General features: G+C 48.6%; 1 non-coding gene across 1 annotated transcript; it reads left to right on the top strand.

The window, feature by feature from the left end:
- The first annotated feature begins 12,228 nt into the window (after positions 1–12,228).
- LOC118004815 lies at positions 12,229–12,419 on the top strand. The gene has a single exon (XR_004677705.1). It is a non-coding gene; the product is annotated as a U2 spliceosomal RNA (small nuclear RNA).
- The last annotated feature ends 7,743 nt before the right edge of the window (positions 12,420–20,162 follow it).

The raw sequence follows: 20,162 nt of genomic DNA, 5'->3' as shown, positions 1-20,162 counted from the left end.
CAATCTCGTCAAGATATGGATTCCGGGGCGCCTGGGTGGCTCAGTCGTTAAGCGTCTGCCTTCGGCTCAGGTCATGATCCCAGGGTCCTGGGATCGAGCCCCGCATCGGGCTCCCTGCTCGGCGGGAAGCCTGCTTCTCCCTCTCCCACTCCCCCTGCTTGTGTTTCTGCTCTCGCTCTCTCTCTGTCAAATAAATAAATAAAATCTTTAAAAAAAAAAAAGAAAGAAAGATACGGATTCCGTTTTGTTTGGGTAGCCAGAAGTGGGATTGCTGGGACACTCAGGAGTTCTACCTGTGGACCTGCTTTCCTTTGCCCTGTGAGCTGACTCATTAAGCTCATTAATGGATGATGAGTGAATGATTCCATCTGACTCTAGATGGAAAAGAAATTTACTGTAGATCTTCAGGAATGAACATTGTACCGGCTACAATATTTTGGCTGTTAGTAACAGAAAACCCTTAATTCAAATTTGCATAAAAGATAAAAAAATTTATTTTCTCGTAGGGAAGTGGGATTCAAGGTTGTTTAGTACAGTTCAATTTAGTGACTCAAATATATTCCAAGAACGTGGGTTTTTCCATCTTGCCTTTCTGCCACTAGCAGTTCAGATTTGTCCTTCAGATGCCTTCCCTCATGGTCACAGGATGGTTGCTGGTGTTCCGGGTGTCATATCCAGACATGACGACATTCAAAGGAAGAAGCGAGGCCATCTCTTTTTAGGCTTCACCTTATGAATAGAGATAAATCCTTCCCCAGAGGTCTCTAATCCCTCACCTCAGTGACCAGCTGGGTCACATGCTTGCCCTAACTCTGCCGCTAGTGAAGGGAATCTGACCACTGAGTAGGAATTACCCATGAGTCATGTGGTGGGAGTGGCAGGAACCTAAACAAAATCAAGACTCTCTCTCAGTGAGGAAGGAGGATGGAAGTGATTTGGGATGGACTTCCAACAGCATCTGCAACAAGCATGAGCTTCATTTCTCGTGACCTCACCCCACCCTGGTTTGATCAGTATACCAATTTCAAAACTTAGCCACAGCCAGTAAGTACAAACTTGCTGGGTTTTAGTCCTTTCTCAGATGCTCATGTAAAGTCCTTCCAGTAGTTTTAAGACCATGAGTCCTGAAGAGCTAGCAATAGTCCGTCTCTCTTGCTCGGAGCTCAGATTTGTGATCATAGTTGACAGGCTGCTCCTGGCTTTTGTCTGGGCCTCCCTCCGCCTTAACTGCTTACTTTGCCTGGCAGGACAAATGGCCATCACTGTAACAACATAATTGCTCCTTTGACTCTACCACTGAAATAAACAGAAATGAAAAAGGAAATCGGGAGTTTCAAATTGTGGTCCCTCCGCTGGGCAATTTCCCGTGATGCCTCCGCTACCAGCAGACTGAATGGGCAGGCTGGGGGTTGATCTTGAATTAAAAAAAAAAAAAAAAAAAATACCCAGACCAGATTGTAGAGAGGGCCCCTTTCTTCCCACTTAACTCCTGGGGTTGCATGGAGAAAAGGAAAATGAATAATGTAAAAAACAATTTATCTCAGTAGTAGTCAGGAACAGGCAACCTGCTGGTCAGAGGCTACAACAGATATGCTGTTTGCCTGGACAGTGTCTTAAAAATTAGAATGTGTCACACATGCTTAAAAATCAAGGGATTTGGGGCACTTGGGTGGCTCAGTCTTTAAGCGTCTGCCTTTGGCTCAGGTCATGATCCCAGGATCCTGGGATCGAGCCCCGCATCGGGCTCCCTGCTCAGCGGGAAGCCTGCTTCTCCCTCTCCCACTCCCCCTGCTTGTGTTCCCTCTCCCGCTGTCTCTCTCTCTGTCAAAAAAAAAAAAAAAATCAAGGGATTTCACATATCAATCCAGGCTATGAGCTCTTGCAAAATGCTGCTCTCTCTGAAGACAGTCAGTGCCTGGTGCTGCCCCCGTAGATGGGGCTCACCTTGTCCACTTTGCCCCAGTCCCCATCACACCCTGGTGCCCACCCATTCCTGCTTATTTGTTTACATTACCTGCCTGCACACTCGAGGCATGAAGTTTATGCTCCTGGTTTAACTGTTAGGTATGTCGGGGGTAAGGGGACTACTCCGTGCTTGTTCAACAATATTGTTTAAATTCCTGCCCGTGCTTCTGATTTCCTAGTTGAGCGGGCAATGTTTTGGAAGGGTGTTTACCGAATAATATTTGCTCTCCCGACTGATTCTGAAGATTCACTCCCTTCCCAGCTGGTGGTGGGAACAAGTTAGGACGCCTGATCGCTAGGCAATGCCGTGCACTCTGAAAGGCTACTGCTCAGACATCCTTGATAAAGAAATGGAGCTGGAATCGAATCTCGTGAGAACCCAGCACCAGACCATTTCTTTCCAGAGATTCTTTTGCCGAGGCCCTCGCTGGGTCTGGAAACAAACCAAAGAGCAGGCCCTCCATGGAATCTTGAGGAATAACTGTGGGCTATGCGGCACACGCCCCGCCTGACCTCTCCCTGCTCCACCAAATCTTGTGGCCCTGCGTGCATTTGTGAGAGCGAGGACACGGCTCTCCTAGAACCAACCAGTCATTACGCAGAGATTTTGATCCCACCCATCGAACATTCTACTGTTCTCTGGATGATGCGATTGAGAGAGAGATTGAATTCACACCAAGACTTCCAGAGATTCCCGAGGACTGCGACAGGTGAAATGTTAAAAGAGGGCGAGAGGCGTGTGAAGCAAGAAACTCTCTGTCTTATTTTGAAGATGTCAGTGAATGTCTATGTCCAATCTCAACCCTGGTGGGGCAGCGGGGTCTCCGGTCCTGGGATCGAGTCCTGCATCGGGGCTCCCTGCTCCACGGGGAGTCTGCTTCTCCCTCTGCCCCTCGCCCTCTGCTTGTGCTCTGTCTCTTGCTTTCTCTCTCTCTCAAATAAATAAATAAATAAAATCTTAAAAAAAAAAAGAAGAAGCCATTTATTAGTTTAAAGTTAAAGGACATGTGTTATAGGTATGCAAGCCTGTTCAGGGGACAGTAAGATGCCGGTGGTGGCCCTGAGCCTGCCTGGGGTCTGGCACTGCTGAGTAAACATGTGGTTTCCAGAGAGTAATCAAGGGAAGGAAATCTATGGCATTACGTGGTTGCTGAGGTGACTAATGGATTTAGTTTCTAGTAGACCCCCACTGGGATCCCTCAGTTGGTTTTATATTTCCTGCTGAACCCAGAAGGTTGACACTCAAAACAAGCCCTTTATTTATTAAGAAGTCCAAGTGTGAGGCGTAGTATTCCTCGGGTCATGCCCTCTCATTGGGTCTAAAATGAACCTCATCATCCTGAATCTCCTTCTCGATGGATGTTGAAATAGTTTTCCTATTGCCACATGACCTGAATGGTCTCTCTACGTGTATCCTTGCGGTCTTCCAATACCCTGAGTGGGCTTTTCCAAGTTCATAAGAAATCATGGAACTCTGCTTCCTAAAACATGGTCTCTATCCTCAGGCAGAAGGTCAAATCTCTAGAATAGTCTGTTGCCCTCCCTGGTCTGGCTACTGCCTCTGACCTCACCTGTCCCCACTTGGGTCTCACTGGACTTCTTTTAGTTCCATGGACTCACCAAGCTCTTTGCTGCTCCAGGGCCTTTGCACATTCTGCTGCCCCCTTTGTACCTTTATGTCTTGGCTTAAATGTCATTTCCTCAGAGAACTCATCCCTTTCATCACCACCCCTCCCAAATAGGTTAAACTCTTCCTTTTTTAACTGAAAAACTTGAGATAATTAGAGATTCACATTGTAGTTGTAAGAAATAATACAGAGAGGGGCGCCCTGGGTGGTTCAGTCAGGTGGGCGTCTGCCTTCAGCTCAGGTCATGATCTCTGGGTCCTGGGATGGAGCCCCATGTTGGGCTTCCTGCTCAGTAGGGAGTCTGCTTCTCTCTCTCTCTCTCTCTCTCCCTCTCTGCGCCTCCCCACCACTCATTCTCTCTCTCTCTCTCAAATAATACATATCTTTAAAAAAATAAATACAATCTTAAAAAAAAAGAAATAATACAGAGAGATACTTTGTACACTTTGCCCAGTTTCTCTTAATGGTAATATATTGCAAAACTGTAGTGTAATGTTACAACCAGGATGTTGGCATTGAAATAATTCTCTGATTTTATTCAGATTTCCCAGTTACACTTGTACCCATTTGTGCTTGTGTATTTTGGGTTCTATACACTTTTATCACCCGTGTAGGTTTGCATATCCACCACCACAGTGGAGATACCGAGCAGTTTCAACATTGCATGGTCCCTTAACATTATTTCAAAACAAGATTATTTATTTATTTATTTGAGAGAGAGAGAGAGAGATGAGAGGGTGAGGGTCAGAGGGAGAAGCAGACTCCCTGCCGAGCAGGGAGCCCGATAAGGGACTCAAACCCGGGACTCCAGGATCATGACCTGAGCCGAAGGCAGTCGCTTAACCAACTGAACCACCCAGGCTCCCCTGCATGGTCCCTCTTGTTACCTTTCTATAACTCACTCTCTGCCCTGCCATCACCCCTCCGCCTGGCAAGCACCAATCTGTCCTCTATGTCTCACATTTGTCATTTCAAAAGTATTACATAAATGGAACCATAGAGAACACACCTCTTTTGGAATTAGCTTTCTTCCGCAGCATGATTCCCTGGAAATGCATTCACGCTGCATCTCTCAAGAGTCCACGCTTCCTATTGCTAAATAGTATTCTGTGGCTTGTGGGCCACAGTCCTGTTTAGCCTCTCACCTGTGGGAGGATATCTGGGCAGACTCCAGGTTTGAGTTGCTACGTACATTCTTGTGCAGGTTTTTGTGTGAACGTTAAGTTTCCAAATTAGAGCCTCTCAACTCACATGGCAGCCCTCAGTACCATATCCCCTTCCCCAAGTACAACCCAGATTTTTGTGCCATTGGATCCCATTCAGGGCCAAATCATCTTGGGGTGGTTATTAGATACTACCCAGCCTTATGTCTCCATAGTGCTCCATACTCACAGATGTATAAATAGAGAAAACTATAGCAAGTCCTCAGTGCTATTATCTCTATGCCTTTCATATATTGAAGTCTTGACCGCCGCCCCTCCCCGCCCCGCCCAGTGCCTCAGAATATGACCTTGTTTGGAAATAATGTTAATTATTAATGAGTAAACTCAAGATGAAATCTTACCAGAGTAGGGTTGGTCACTAACCCAATATGACTGTGTCCTTATAAAAAGGGGAAATGTGGTTACAGGCACACAAAGACACACACACACACACACACACGGAGAATGCCATCTGAAGATTGGGGTTACGTTCCCACAAGCCAAGGAGTTTACCAGCAGCTAGAAAAGAGGCCTGGCAGGGACCCTTCCCTAGAGCCTTCAGAGAGCATCTTATTTCGGACTTCCAGCCTCCAGAAATGTGAGAGAATAAATTTCTGTTGTTTAAGCCACCCGGTTTGTGGTGCTACCGGCCCTGGCAAACTAATTCAGGTCCTCTCTCGGGGCCCAGGGGAGGGTTGTACAAGTGAAAAGTCCCTGGCAAATCTGCCTTTTGCTCATGAAGATAGCTAGTTTCATTTCATAAAATCAAGAATGGGGCTTTAAAAAAATCTTTTTGCACATCGGTATTTAAAATCTGTAATTTTTTTAAAAGATTTTATTTATTTATTTATTTGAGAAAGAGAGAGAGAGAGAGCAAGATCAGGGAGAGGGGCAGAGGGAGAGGGAGAGAGAGAATCTCAAGCTGACTGCCCTGCGTGGGGAGCCGGACACCGAAAATCGATCTCACGACGCTTGAGATCATGACCTGAGCCCAAATCAAGAGTCTGTCACTTAACAGACTGAACTACCCAGGCGCCCTTAAAATTTGTAACTTTAACCCTCCTATGCAAATAACAAATAATTCAATACCATCTGAAAGCACTTCCGTTATGGGTAATGGTGTCGGGGTATCAAGATTGAATGACTTCCGAAGTGGTGTTCTTTTGAGTTTTGAACGAGGCAAATTCTTTTTTTTATTTAAAAAAATGTGAGGGACACCTGGATGGCTCAGTTGGTTAAGCGTCTGCCTTCGGCTCAGGTCATGATCCCAGGGTCCTGGGATCGAGTCCCGCATCGGGCTCTCTGCTCGGCGGGGAGCCTGCTTCTCCCTCTGCCTCTGTCTCTCATGAATAAATAAATAAAATCTTTAAAAAAAAATGTGATTGATTGAGTGATAATATACACACAATAAAGTGCCCGAATCTCAGGCATAGTGAATGCTCACAGCTACATATGCCTGTGTAACCAGCGCTGGGGTGGAGATCGCCGCGGGTGGTGCTGACTACCCCGGAGTTTATTGTGATGTTCTTCCTACTGTTCCTCCTTCTCCTCAACCTCCTGTAATCTCTGCTGTATGACTGTTACTGCTAGGTTACATAGTCCGTTGCTATTCATAGCTTTTGTCTCTTTGGGGTGAATTTGTCTCTTTAGCAGTATAAATCCCCTTTTTGTTTTTATAGTTTTGCTTCTGAAAGCCTCTCACTGCCTGATCTGTTTTCTTCGTTGCTTCCCTGCGTGTGTATATAGTTTTCAGATACTGAGGAAGGTTTGTACCTTTGTGTGGGGGGGGCTACCTTTAAAAATTATTCTTCTAGGGCACCTGGGTGGATCAGTTGGTTAAGCGACTGCCTTTGACTCACGTCATGATCCTGGAGTCCTGGGATCGAGTCCCGCATCGGGCTCCCTGCTCGGCAGGGAGTCTGCTTCTCCCTCTGACCCTGCCCCCCTCGTGTGCTCTCTCTCTCATTCTCTCTCTCCAATAAATAAATAAAATCTTAAAAAAAATTATTTTTCTATATCATATCTTCAGATATCTGTTTTTATAGGCAGTATCTATTCATTCCCTACTCCAAATGATGATCCTACTGTTTCTTCTCCCTCCTTCCTTTTGCCCCATCACCCAATGTTAGTCAATAAAGTTACCTTTTTTGTATTTAGCTTTGTATTAAATATACATATACTTCTTTTACTTATTAGTTTTAGGGATATTATTTGCATTCCAGCACTAGCAAATTTGCTCTAGTTCTGATCTCTTCCCTTTTTCTTTTTTTTTCTGTTGCCTCAGTTCTATAATGTGAGTGCAGATAACCACACCACATCCCGCCATTTGTTTCATTGTAGTTCCGTAGACTGCATATATTCAGTGCTCATCCACGATTATTTGGCTGTGGGTTCCTTAGTTATCTCTTGATTACCTGAAATCCATCCTCTAATAGTTATGTTTTTAAAGATTTTATTTTTAAGTGATCTCTACACCCAGTGTGGGGCTCGAACTTACAAATCTGAGATCAAAAGTTGCAAACTCCACCAACTGAGCCAGCCAGGTGCCCCTCTAATAGTTATTTTAAAACGGGCTCTTAAGAAGGAATGATATTCCTTGGATTCTTGCTTATTCACAATTATTTGTCTATAGCCTTTATTGTTTTTTAAAGATTTATTTATTTATTTGAAAGAGGGAGAGGCCACGAGCAGGGGGAGGGACAGAGGGAGAAGCGGACTCCCTGCTGAGCGGGGAGCCAGACAAGGGGTTCCCTCTGACAACCCTGAGATCATGGTCTGAGCTGAAATCGAGTCGGATGCTCAACCACCTGAGCCACCCAGGCGCCCCACTATAGCCTCTATTCTTGAAGGAAACTCCATCTGGACACAAAACCCTTTCCTGAATATCTAAAAGGTACTGAATTGGGTACCTGGGTGGCTCAGTCGTTAAGCGTCTGCCTTCGGCCCAGGTCATGATCCCAGGGTCCTGGGATCAAGTCCTGCATCGGGCTCCCTTCTCGGCGGGGAGCCTGCTTCTCCCTCTCCCTCTGCCTGCCGCTCCCCCTGCCCGTGCTCTCTCTGTCTCGAATAAATAAACAAAATCTTAAAAAAAAAAAAGAATTGCCCTACTTCAGGGCTCATTGTATTAAAAATGCACATATTTCCTCATGAAAGTTTTAAGAAGTCACTCCTGCTTTGAACGAATTACCTTAGAACCAATTCGTTCCTAATGTGAAGTGTGTTGGGGGAGAGGGGGCATGAGAACGTGAAATCATAGCTTTCTTGGCGTCCTGGTTTCTCTTAGGGTGGCTTTAATGATGTAAGAATCCCCGTGGCTGGGTTGACCTAGCCTGGGTGGGAATCTGAGTGGAGAAGGAGGGTCTTTCCGCCCAAGGGGAAGATGAAGCCCATGGACTTGGGAGGAGTCAGACCGTAAAGCCATTACCTGGCTGAGGGAAGGCCCTTATTGCAGGCCCTGCTGGGAAGTCAGCATTCCAGTAGGAAAGCTTCTAGTGCGCAATCAGCGGGTGAAGTTCTCAAAAGGGCCATCAGATGGCACCCTCAGCCAAATTACTGTAGTGCGTGTTTTCGATGGACAGAATTTTGCTGCTTGGGAGACTGGTAGAGGCCCTGAGGTCTAGCCCTTTGGTTTCACAGCCCAGGAACTCCAGCCAGACTGAGACTACTCTGCCGGAAGCCACGCATCAAATCCGTGGCAGAACTGGGGTTCCTGTGGCCTCCTGACAAGAAATCTCTCTATAATGGTAATCTGAAAGGAGTGCTCCTCACCTCAAAACAAAATATAGAAAAGACGGAGGAGGGCTGTTTGAATATTCACACAGTCCTGTGAGTTTGAGTACAAAGCCTCGAAGGCTAAACCTTGAGCCTCAAGCAGATTTTTGTCAAATGGGCTTATTTGCTTTAAAAAAGGTGGGGGAGGATACTAGCCCTTTATCTGATAAGTCATTTGCAAATATCTTCTCCCATTCGGTAAGTTGCCTTTTAGTTTTGTTGACTGTTTCCTTTGCTGTGCAAAAGGTGTTGTTTTTTTTTTATCTCCATGAAGTCCCAATAGTTCATTTTTACTTTTGTTTGCACCCTAATGTTCATAGCAGCAATGTCCACAATAGCCAAAATATGGAAAGAGCCCAGATGTCTATTGACAGATGAATGATAAAGATGTGTGTACACACACACACACACACACACACGCACACGCACATGAATATTACTCAGCCGTCAAAAATAATGAAATCTTGCCATTTACAATGACGTGGATAGAGCTAGAGCATATTATGTTAAGCAGAGGGGCACGGGGGTGGCTCAGTCGGTTGGGCGTCTGCCTTCGGCTCCAGTCATGGTGCCGAGTCCTGGAGTCTGGGGTCTGGTCTGGCTCCCTGCTCAGCGGGGGGGTCTGCTTCTCCTTCTGCCCCTCCCCCTGCTCGTGCTCTCTCTCTCTCAAATAAATAAATAAATAAAATCTTTTTAAAAAATGGTGCTAAGCAAAATAAGTCAGTCAGAGAAAGACAAATACCATATGATTTCACTCAAATATGGAATTTAAGAAACAGGACAGATGAACGTAGGGAAAGGGAAGGAAAAATGAAATAAGAAAACAGAGAGGACGGCAAAGCGTAAGAGATGCTGAACTCTAGGAAACAAACTGAGGGTTGCTGGAAGGGAAGTGGGTGCGGGGATGGGGGGATGGAGGGATGGACATTAAAGAGGGCACGTGATGTAATGAGCACTGGGTGTTATATGCAACTGATGAATCACTAAGTCCTACTCCTGAAACTAATGATACAGTATATGTCAACTAAACTGAATTTAAATAAAGATTTTTAAAAATAAAAATAAATAAATAAAAAATAAAAAGAGGTAGGGGAGGACAGAGGAGGGGAATTCATAGATACAAGACAGACTGATCCTGGGGAAGTAAGGAGACTGCAGCCAGAGAAACCAAAGAGAGATCCCTGGAGGAGATGAGCTTTGAGTTGGGTTAGACGCAAGGAGAGGAGAAAAGGTGACAGACGCAGGGTGGTTAGTACGTACCCAGGTGAAAAAAAGCAGGAACAATCCTACATGGACGCAGGGCTGGCCCTATTTAAATGGCATGCGAATCCAGCTTCCCTGGGGCTTCAGGCCCCCCTCTTTCTTTTTTTTTTTTTTTTTATTAAAGGCCCCCCTCTTTCCATAGGCCCAGCTCTCTGAACTGTCACTGGCAGAGAAAGTTTTCTCCCACCAAGCTTCAACATCACACAGTGAATTTAAGCAATTGCTCTCTTTCCCGGGAGCACTGGCCTTTTAGGCCGGTCTGTCATTTTGGATGAAAGGGTATTGCCACCCTGAGTAACAATATGGAGAAGGAATTGGAGGGGAGCAAAATGCTGTCCAGATCACTTGTTTAAAGTGAAGAGTCTCTATCACCGAGAAGGTCAATGGGAAAGGAAATGGGTGAGCGAGGCATGCAGGGTGAGCCTTGAAGGTCAGAAAGAAGAGTTGAGATCTGGAGCTGGAAGCAGGTGGATGTATCACTGCGCCTAGGACAGTAGGCGCTGAATGTGTTAGCTGAACTGCGGCATCTTTATTGACCCTGCAAAGGCTCACCTGGCAAGAGAGCGGCATAATGAAAATGGTATTTAGGAAAATTATTCCAGCACAAGTACCTGAAATGGATGGAAGGAGCAAGAGCTTGGTGGAAAGACTATTTTGTGTTTTTTTAAAACAACTTTTGGGATATACGATTCACCCACTTAAGGTGTGCCATTCAATAGTGTTTAGTATATTCAAAGATACATGCAATCATCCATAATCACAGCCCATCTTAGAACATTTTCCTCAGCTCAAGAAGAAATCCCATATCCTTTATCTATCACCCTCTATGTCCCCATCCCCCTGTCCCCTAGCACTAAGCAGCCGTGAATCAATTTTCTGTCTCTATAGATTTCCCTATTCTGGACTTTCATAGCAATGTCCATGTGTATGGTATGTGGTCTATTGTGACTGGCTTCTTTCACTTAACATAATGTCTTCAAAGTCCACCCATGCGGTAGCCCGTATACATACTTCATACCTTTTCCTGGCTGAATAATCCCATCATATGTACATGCCACACTTTGTCAGTTCATCCGTTGAGGGACATTTGGGTTGTTTCCATCCTTTGGCCATTATGAAGAATGCTGTTACAAACATTCACGTACAAGTTTCTGTGTGGACATCCGTTTACATTTCTCTTGCCCGGAACTGATGGGTCATAAGAAACTGTATTTAATCATTGGAAGGACCGCCTGATTGCTCTCCAAAGTGGCTGCACTATTTTACATTTCCACCATCATTGTACGAGGGTTCTCATTTCTCCACATGCTCACCAACACTTCTTCCCACTGACTTTTTGATTCTAGCCATCCTAATACGTATGCAGTGGTGTCTCACTGGGGTTTTGTCTTTCACTTCTCTGATGACTGCTTATATCAAATATTTTTCATATGATTTTCTCTATTGTTTTTCTTTTCTCCATTTCATTGATTGCCACTATGATTTCTTTGTTTTATTTTATTTTAAAGATTTTATTTATTTATTTAACAGAGAGAGACACAGCAAGAGAGGGAACACAAGCAGGGGGAGTGGGAGAGGGAGAAGCAGGCTTCCCGCTGAGCAGGGAACCTGATGAGGGGCCCAGGACCCTGGGACCATGACCTGAGCCAAAAGCAGACACTTAACCACTGAATCACCCAGGCACCCCTGATTTCTTAAAAAAAAAAAAAAAATTTATTCATTTATTTTAGAGGTGTGGGGGTTGGGCAGAGGCAGAGGGAGAGAGCGAATCTGAAGCAGGCTCCATGCTCAGCACGGAGCAGATGCAGGGCTCGATCTCATTACCCTGAGATCATGACCTGAGCCGAAATCAAGAATCGGACGCTTAAATGACTGAGCCACCCAGGTACCCTTTCCACTCTGATTTCAACTATTTTCTTCCTTCTGCTCACTCTAGGTTTAGTTTAATCTTCTTTTCCTAGTGTCTTAAGATGGAAGGTGAGGTTGTAGATTTCAGATCTTTCTTCTTTTTTAATGTAGGCATTTGCTGCTAAAAATCCTTCTAAGCACTGCTTCAGCTGTATCCCAGAAGTTTGGGTATGTTGCATTCTCCTTCATCTTTAAGCATTTTCTGTGGGGAAAGATATTCCAGAGTTTGGGTAAAGCCATAGGGGTGGAAAAGCTCAGGGCAAGTTCACAAAATGCTGGCGTTTCTCAAGGCTCCGACATTAGCATCCTCTTCTCTCTCTGCTCCCTCCCCCGAGGCAACCTCCTCTGTGGTATGCCAATGGTCTATACTGTCTTCTGTATACTGATCTCAGAGCTCAGATCCTTCCCCTGAGCTCCAAATCAGTACTTGGAATTGTCTACTCAATATCTTCCCTCAAACTCACTTGATCAAAACTGAACTTTAAAAAAAAATTGTTTCTCAGTCTTTTGGCTAAGATCAAGTGTAGTATCTGTTCCGATCAGTTTAATATCTGATATGTCCTGGATCCGAAGACAATATATTAAATGGATTTTTGGAGTGGGGAGGTGGAAAAGGAGTTTGCTCCGTCCACTCTATGCATTGACCTGGCATTGCAGTACTCCCAGGAACGGTGCTCCCCCAAAATCTCCTCATTCAACCTCAAACCTAGCCACCTTGTCACTACACAAGGCCAAGCTTCCATTTTCCCTCAGTTACAGCAATAGCCTTCTGTTTGGTCTTCTAGAACCCTCTCTTACCTCCTTCCAAGCTCTTCTCCATATGACGGGCAGGATAATCTATTTGAAATGATCATGTCACCACCTGTAGCGACATCAGTTAATTTTGGGCTGTCCAGTTAATTTTGGGCTGTCCAGCACAAGAACACCCTTCCTGTGCTGGAGAATTCTCCTTATGTGTCTTGGTTGGATGCTGAGCCTGGCTCCCGAATTGTTTGTAGCCACATACAGACTTATTTCTTTAAGTTGTCCTTCGACTCCTGCCAGCCCAGCCTAGTTTGAGAGCCTGAGACAAGCCCGGCTCTCTCTTCCTTTGCAGGTGTGGTGAACTCCCCTTCTCCTCACCTCTTCCTTGTTTTCTTCCATTTTCCCTTCAGGGCTCATGAGTGTCACTTCCTCAGGGTGACTTTGGTGACTTCCTGACGTCATAGGCTAAGGTGGGTTTCTTTGTTATAAGCTGTTACAGAATGTGGTGCTTTCTCTGGGAATCACTTGCCCTTTGTGTTAGTTATTGCTCATCAGTTACTAGGTGCTTCCATGGGGTCAGGCACTGAATATGCCCAGAAGGGTCAGACAGCTGCCTGTAAGGATCCTACAGTTTCACTGGGGGCCACAGACAACACTATGGGATATGTGCTGGAATAGCCCTTGGGTGGAGGACAACAATGAAGTGCTCTTAGGGGGGATTGGTACAGGGGTGGGGGGAGGCAAGGAACTGACCGCCTGCAGGAATGCAGACCAGCTGTGCAGAGGGGCAGTGGCACCTGGGCCAGGTCCTGGAGGAGTTTGCCAGGAGCAGGATGGTGGGAAGTCCTTCTAGGCAGAAGGAATATTTACGCGCAAAGCCACAAAGTGAAAAAGCATATGGTGGACCAGTGAGAGGCAGAGTATGCTGGTCTCACTTGAACAGAGGGCAAGGAAAGGAAGAGGGAAAGAGGAAGGTAAGGAAAGAGCAAGAATGCCAGAGACAAGCCTGGAAAGCTGGGTCGGGTCTGGTTCAAAAGAGCCTCAGACGCCATACTCACCAGGAGCCTGGCTTTGGTCCCATGGGCCATAAGGAATTATTTTAAGCAGAGGAACTGTTTGAGATACCTAATTCTGGCTATAGTGTGAAGGAGAGATTGAGGACTGAGTGACAAGCAGATCCATATGGAGGCCATATCTTCACAGCTAGAGAGAGAGAGAGAGAGAGAGAGAGAAAGAACTCAATACATGGTCGTAAATGAATCAATGAAGAAACAACCATGAAGCAGGAGCATATGTGTTAAGTGCCATATGAGAAAGTCTGTATGCCGTGGGAAGCCGGGCAACATGGGGGAGGGATAATAAAGCCCTGAACTAGAGAACTGGCAGAGAAAATCAAGGATAGGTGAACTTAGGTGTTCTGAAGTAAAAGCAATGTGGCTAAGTAATGAACTGCATATAGGTGTTTAAAGGAATGACTGAATCAGGGCTAGGTTTGGCTGGCAGTCAACAAATAGACTTAAAACAGAGAACCCAGGTAGCAATCCGGAGCTGGTATAGTGCTCCTGTGTCAGGGACTTACCACATACGGTCCCTTCTATCCTGTCATTCAACATTCGCAACACATGGCTTCATGACATGGTCCCAGGTGGGTACTCCAGCACCAGCATCACACCCACCTCGTAGGCAGTGGGCAGCAGGGAAGGGACAAGAGCAGAGCAAGCTGGTGACTTGTTAGAACTTACTTCCTAGAAGTGTTTTCCCTTCCACGACATTAGTAGATATTTAATCATATCTAATTGAAAGGGAGGCTGGGAGGTGTCTTCATTCTGGGCAGCTAAGATTTGGAAGCTATATGGCGGGGAGAGAGGTAAGAGGTAGAAAGGAAGTGGAAAATAACTTGTGTCGGCATCAAGAATGATTCTCATATCCATTGGGTGGCTGTGAATGAAGAAAGAGGGAGGAATTTTAAGGAGGTTTATAGGAAGCCACAGAGTAAAGATGAGTAAGTTTTGTTTTGAGCATATCTATTTTGGGTGGCCTGTGGAACACCAAGTGGAGAAAACCAGTAGGCATTTGAAAACATATGTAGAAATGGGTCATTTCCTCTACTTAGACCATGTTCCTTGAGGGTGGAGATTCTTGTTTATCATTACATGTCCACTATATCTTACAAATTTCCAGAATGGATAACGATTGTAGGAAAATTAAGAAGGTGAAAAAAAACCACTAAGGGCTAACTTTTTAAAAGTACAGATGGAGAGACTATATATAGAACCCAGCTATTGTTAGCCCTGGAAATAACTTCTGCAGGTGACTTTTGACAGGAAGGCACCCCCCTATACAATTCATTCAGAATCTACTGTGAACACACACCCATGTTAAGTGCAGAGCAGAGGAAAGCTGCTTGGAAAATGGGGTGTTACATTTCAGGTGTCTTTGGTGGGACAATGAGGGAGGAGGGGAGATCTTGGAGATCCAGCTTTGGTGTGTGTGTGTGGGGGGGATGGGGCTGTTGAAGGTCATGACCAGGCAATGTCACAACTCCGCCACCCCACAGGTCTCCCCACTTCCACGCTGAGGGGCGCCGCTGCACCTGCTTTTAAGAAGCTGACCTGGAAGTTGGAGGGAACATGGCATCCTCCAAGCCTCTTCCAGGGCTGTGAGAGACGTGGCCAAGGATCTAGACGATTTAATCCAGTTTTAGGAAAGGGGGTTTACAGTGAGCAGTTAAGGCACAGTTAAAGAATTAATCACTAATGAGTCATTAACTCTGCCCACTATTGTACAGTTAACAAGCTGAGGCCAGATTATGAGAGCCAGTTCCCAATTAAGGGGACGACATTGGCCACAAAGCACACCATCCGCCTCTTGAAGGGTCCCGCGCACCCGCGGGCCGCTGCAGGGCCGTCCCACTTTCCCAGGCGAGTTAGGACGCGGGCGGAGCCCCGAGGGCCGGTGCGGAGCTCGCGCTGGCTGTGCAGAGAGGAAGCGCCAATTTTTTCATTAATTTTATCTCCCCCGGAAATCTTTTCCTGCTGGCCTCCTGGAGGCTTGAGTTCTATTCGTGTAGTAAGGTTCTGTGGGTGAAAAGGAGCACTTGGATGGAGACAGAGAAGGGCCCGCGGCGAGGCTGGGGGGCAGGGGAGGAGGAGGGAAGGTGGCAGGAGAGGAGAGGCATGACTTCAAATGTTAAAGTCGCCTGGGCAGCTGAGTCCGCACTCCTGATGGCCCCACTGTCCGCCGCCTGCGGGGCGGACGCGGCTCCCGGGGACTGGAGTCCTGGGCTGCCCCGGCTTCCAGAATCCCTCAGCAGACTTTCGATTAACCGATGAATTTGGCTCAGAGAGGGGAGGATTAGGATTCCCTGTCTCCGTTCTTTGGATTCTGGATTAACTGGAGATGGGAGTGGGGGACGGGCAGGGATTGTCTCCCCTGCTTGGACATTTCCCATCTCCCCAACAGGGACTCTCTGTTTAAAATTACATGGGGGGGAGGGGCGCCTGGGTGGCTCAGATGGTTAAGCGACTGCCTTTGGCTCAGGTCATGATCCTGGAGTCCCAGGATCGAGTCCCGCATCGGGCTCCCTGCTCGGCAGGGAGTCTGCTTCTCCCTCTGACCCCCTCCCTCTCCTGCTCTCTGTCTCTCATTCTCTCTCTCTCAAATAAATAAATAAAATCTTAAAAAATAAATAAAATAAAATAAAATTACATAGGGGCCACCCTAGGCCAGTTGCTGACCTCTGGTCAAAGCCTGCCCCTCCCCAGGGGTCTCTCCCGGTCCTCCCCGTGTCATCCACACCAGTCCCGGTCACCCTCCCAGGCAGCAGAGGTGGGAGCTCAGACCCGCAGGGCGCAGAACTGGGTTTCGAGAGCGGGACAACCAATCCTCATGAAGAGCCTGGACGGGCCTGGGGCCACAGCGTGGGGCCCCAGGACACGGAGCAAGGAGGGCCCCGCGGGGCCGCGGCCGCCTCTGGACCCCGTGGCTCCAGAAACGGGTGACCAGGAGAGGCGGGGCCCTCAGTCCCCCGCGTCCCTGCGGCAGAGAAAAATCGCCACCATAAATCCAGAGCCGTGGCGCGCGGTGTGATCACGACACTCCCGTGGGCAAGAAGACACTCCTCCAAAATGGGGAAAACGCGAAAACGGAAACGCCCCCGACGCGGGGGCCGTGGCCGGGGTGGCATAGCTCCGCGCGTCCGCGATCTCTGGATTAGCCCTTGGTCTCGGCTGGGCACCCGCCAGCGAGCGCCCCAGGTCCCCAGGCCGCGCCTGACTCCGCCCTTCTCTCGGAGTGGTCCAATCCGAGGCATCCTTTCCCGCCCCGCCCCCAGGCCCGGAGCCCGGCCCTGCGCGGCTCCTAGCCAGGTACCCAGGAGCCCAAACGGAGCGATCGGCTACAGACTCACCTGCCTTCCTCCCGCGGCAGGTCAGAGCGTGTGCTTTCTTCTGGGGAGGAGGCTCCCAAGGCCTCCCTCTTAGACTGACTGAATCCAGTCAGCCTGAAGCAGCGCCTGCCTGGGGACCTAAGTCGCTGTGCTTGGACAACAGTGTCTTTCTTCCCCAAACCCTGTGGAACCACTCCCAACAGGTTCTTGCTCCCCTTCAGTGGACGCTGTAAGCGTCGCCTGAGCCAAACCCGCCTGAGCCAAACCCAGACCTGAGTCTCATTATGGAAGACTCAAGAACCATTTTTCAAGTGATGCAGGCTTACTGGGGAGACCTCCCCCCACCCCGAGTCCCTGAAAGACACCCCAAATCATAGCCAGCACAATCTAGTTTCCGAAGCCGGCGCCTCTGCAAAGGGCTTTTCGCAGCCATGAGCTTGAGCAGCATCCGCAGGTGTTTCAGGGTCGTCTGGCGCTTTAAGGCTCTTTAGCGCAAGTCATTCTAACCTCCAGCCTGAGTTAAGTCCTGGCTTCCGGCCTCTCCTGCACCTCTACTCCTGGAGCTCTTAGAGCTGCTCTGTTAGGCAGCCCCTAGGAGTGGGGGGAGAGGGGCTCTGGGGCTGTTGGAAGCTAGCACCCACCCCTCAGGATCTTAATTCCCATGTGGCCTAGTGAGTTGTGTTCCCGGGAGTTGAAATAGGAGCACTTACTCAGCAAGTGCTTCTGGAACACTGCAGTATGCTTGTGAACTGACCAGAGCTTCTGGTTACTCCAGCTCCAATGCTTGTAAGAGGTGTTATTTGAGGCAACTTCCCTGTGCCTCAGTTTCCTCATTTATAAAATGAGGCTAACTGTGTCTTCCTGGCATGGTCCTTGTGAGGCTTAAATGAATCAGTAGATGTAAGCTGCTTGTAAGAGTGCTGGCACATAATAAGCTCTCAGTGATCATTAGCTGTTAGTGTTTTGATCATTTTCCAAGGCTTTGTCCCTGAAATCCAGGTATGACTCACTCTGCTGGTGTCTAAAGAGACGGTTTAGAATATTCATTCTCAGACTAAGTAGTAAAAGAGGAGAAAGAAGTGATGAAAAGCTGCAAGTGACAAAGCATAGGAAGAAAAGTGGTGCAAGGAGGCAAAATGAATAGTCATGGAAATGATCTAAAGGAAGCAAAGAAGATGCTGGTGGTAGGATGGGCAAGGTCAGAGGTGCCCAGGACTGCAGGAAGGAGAGGGAAGGCTGAGCAGGTACTCACCAGTGACCTTGGGAGTTCTCTGAATAAACCATTCCTAGTAAAAGGAGGGCATTAAAGGATGAAAGGATGGATGAAAGAGGATAGTCCAAACTGAAAGAAATTTACTTACACATTCATCCTGTTTACCTATTTTTTTTTCCATGCCAACGGCTGGGATCACTTGGCCAATCCATCCATTTCTCAACGAACATCCTTGTGAGAGAAAGTACAGGTATTACTTCCTACCTCTTGAGGGAAATAACAGATCCAATAAATCCTTACTGACCAGCCTGCTATATGCAAGGCACCACATGAGGGTCTAGGGGTACACACCCCTGATTATGCTATGGCCTCTCAGGACCCTCATGGCAAGGCCTGAGTCCTGTGATGAGACTTCCTCTACCCCCAGCCTCAGGACAGTCGTCCTTTGCCCAGGTCGGTTTCAGGAGCCCAAGAGTAGGAATGGGATAGCGTGGGATCAGAGAAGCAAGATCACAGTATGTATTGCCTTGCTTGGTGCTTGGTAGTTCACACAAAGCCCTTACAGTTGATCTTTCTGCATCTTTTCCACCTCCCAGGGACATAGGTTCATTTAGACAAGGGAAGGGGGCTGGGGTGGCTCACTAACGTGCTAACGAACGACAAAACAGTAGCGGGTGGATGATGCTAAGGCTCCGGCCGCATCTTTTCCAGTGCACTCAAAGCAACGAGGCCAGAGGACCTGCGCGGTGGGAAAGCGGGTTATTCCCCAGTCTGCCCGGCTTCCAGGATCCACTGCGGATACCGCGGCTGCTCAGGCTGGAAGTTCTGGGCTCTCCTTCTCGGGTGACTCCCCAAGTGCCGCGGGAGCTTCGGAAGCCGGCAGAGACCTCTGGATTCCCTCCCGCCCCAGAGAACAGCGGATACTGTCCACGACGCGCCCGCAAGGATGTGCGCTCCGGGGTCGCGGCGCAGAGCGCTCCAGGACACTGTCCTAGAGCACGGCAGCTAACCTGACGGGCACTGAACAGAACCGCGGGGTTGGGGGTTGAGGAGCGAGTTGGGGAAGCGAGAGAGAGGCGTGGGGATCAGAAGAGGAAAAATTGTTCTGCCCGAGTCTTCGGAGGACTAATGTCATCAGTCCTGGGTAGCAGCGGCTGGCACAGAGCCCATGACCCGGACAGTGATCCAAGAGGGCCCTTGGGCAGCGACGGGCTGCAAGCAGGGAGGCGGGGCCCTCAGGGGTTCCGGACATTCAGCTCTCCCCCTGGGGAAGGTCGTGTAGACGTTTCCTATTGGGGTCAGTCCTTCGAAGTAGCAGCCGCAGCTTGGCTATTGGGGTATGGAGGGCCTGGGAACGCGCAGGCAGCTGAGCCTTGGGCTCCAAACACCCCGAACCCCACACACTCGCGGCTCCCGCAAGCGTCAGGAGAGGAGCGCTCGGGGCTGGGGGGGTTGGGGGGAGCTCGGAGTCTCCGCAGCAGCAAAGCACCCCCAGGAGGGAACGCAGGAGGGAGCCCCAGGTCCTGCGCGGTCCTCTGCTTTCCCTGACCCCCCCCCAACCGTCACCGCAGCCCCTCCCGTACCCCCATGCGCCTTCCTCCCCGCCACCGCAGTCCTGGGAGCCCTTAACCGGAGTCAAACCAAAACAAGGCAATCTTTAATTCTCCTCCCCAATATTTCAAACTACGCATACAAACAGTCCCTCAAACTCTATTTCTCGGCCTCCCCTTCTTCCCAGTTGTCGTTTTCCGGGGTAGCCACGCCGCCCGGGGAACAGCCGAGGTCAGGCGCTTTGGGTCCCCTGAACTCCGGGGGGCCGGGCCGCCTCTCCGCCTCCAGCAGCAGGGCCGGAGGTCCGTGGGGGTGGAGGGGCGGCCAGAGGCCAAAGGGCCTCGGCGGGCCGGAAGGTCAGTCCTCCCGGCCGAGCCAGGAGCAGACGCGCGTCCGAGACCCAAGCCTGGCTGCAGCATCAGGCGGCTCGGCAGGGTGGCCGTGTGGGGACCCGGGGGGAAGGGCGCGCGCCTGCGGGTCCGGGTCGGTTCCCAGGACTGTCGTCCGGCCCGATCTGGTCGCGGGTGCCC

Source organism: Mirounga leonina, unplaced genomic scaffold, assembly GCF_011800145.1.
Source record: "Mirounga leonina isolate KUSES-001 unplaced genomic scaffold, KU_Mleo_1.0 Mir_93, whole genome shotgun sequence".
Lineage (NCBI taxonomy): Eukaryota > Metazoa > Chordata > Mammalia > Carnivora > Phocidae > Mirounga > Mirounga leonina.
Note: the sequence above shows the minus strand (reverse complement) of the source record. Positions and strands in the feature narration are given on the sequence as shown.